This window comes from Microtus ochrogaster, unplaced genomic scaffold (assembly GCF_000317375.1).
Source record: "Microtus ochrogaster isolate Prairie Vole_2 unplaced genomic scaffold, MicOch1.0 UNK2, whole genome shotgun sequence".
Taxonomy (NCBI): domain Eukaryota; kingdom Metazoa; phylum Chordata; class Mammalia; order Rodentia; family Cricetidae; genus Microtus; species Microtus ochrogaster.
The window spans coordinates 25,318,522-25,319,490 of record NW_004949100.1 but is presented as its reverse complement, the minus strand read 5'-3'; positions in this window follow the sequence as shown (position 1 = coordinate 25,319,490).

The following is a 969-nucleotide window of genomic DNA, read 5'->3' as shown; positions in this document are numbered from 1 at the left end:
TGATGAGGGAGAGGGACTTGATCGGGAAAGGGGGAGGGAGATGGGAGGCGGTGGCGGGGGGGGGGAGGCGGAGATCCTTAATTGAATAATAAAATTTAATAAAAAAAAATTAAAAAAAACATGACAGGACAGGATTATGCATGTATCAAATATGGAAAACTTGGATTAATGCCACTACATATGCCACAAGAAACAAAATCTCAGCTGATTACAACCTGACAAGTTGACTTGGTAACAAGAGGGTAACAGAGCAGATGGCTTCTGGCTAGCACAGAGTCTGCGTCAAGGGCACAAGAGCTCTTCTAGTCCACTCTCTCGGGCAGCAACTGAAGCTAGCTTTTACAAGAGAATATATAGTCAGTATCTAACAGCTCTTGTTAGAGATAGGAATTTACATTTCAAACCTGCTTTTCATGGTCCATTGGAGTAAAGACCTTAGCCTCACAGAATGAAGTCCAGCTCTAGCATCTAGCGTGATTGATGGTTCTTTACACTGTTATCTGTGGTTGAGGAAATCTCCAGGCGCTTGATAAGTCATCTATCTGGATATTTCCTTTTCCATTCTCTAAGAGCAGTGTGAGCAGTGGTGCTCGTCACTGTACAGTTTGGACTTGGGCTCAGAACCCAGCCCTACGGTGACCCAAGTGACGCTTACAAAGACTAAGTGTAAAACTCAGAGTAACAGCATGTAAAGCCACCACTCCCCAGAAATTATGAATTAAAACAAAATCGCAAGTCAGAAAAAATACAACTTGAAAAGTACAACTTTTAAAATATTTTTTACTTTATTGTTTTGGAAATCTTACATATTTATACAGTAATTATTTATTTATGTATTTATTTATTAAAGATTTCCGTCTCTTCCCCGCCACCGCCTCCCATTTCCCTCCCCCTCCCCCAATCAAGTCCCCCTCCATCCTCAGCCCTAAGAGCACTTAGGGTTCCCTGACCTGTGGGAAGTCCAAGGAA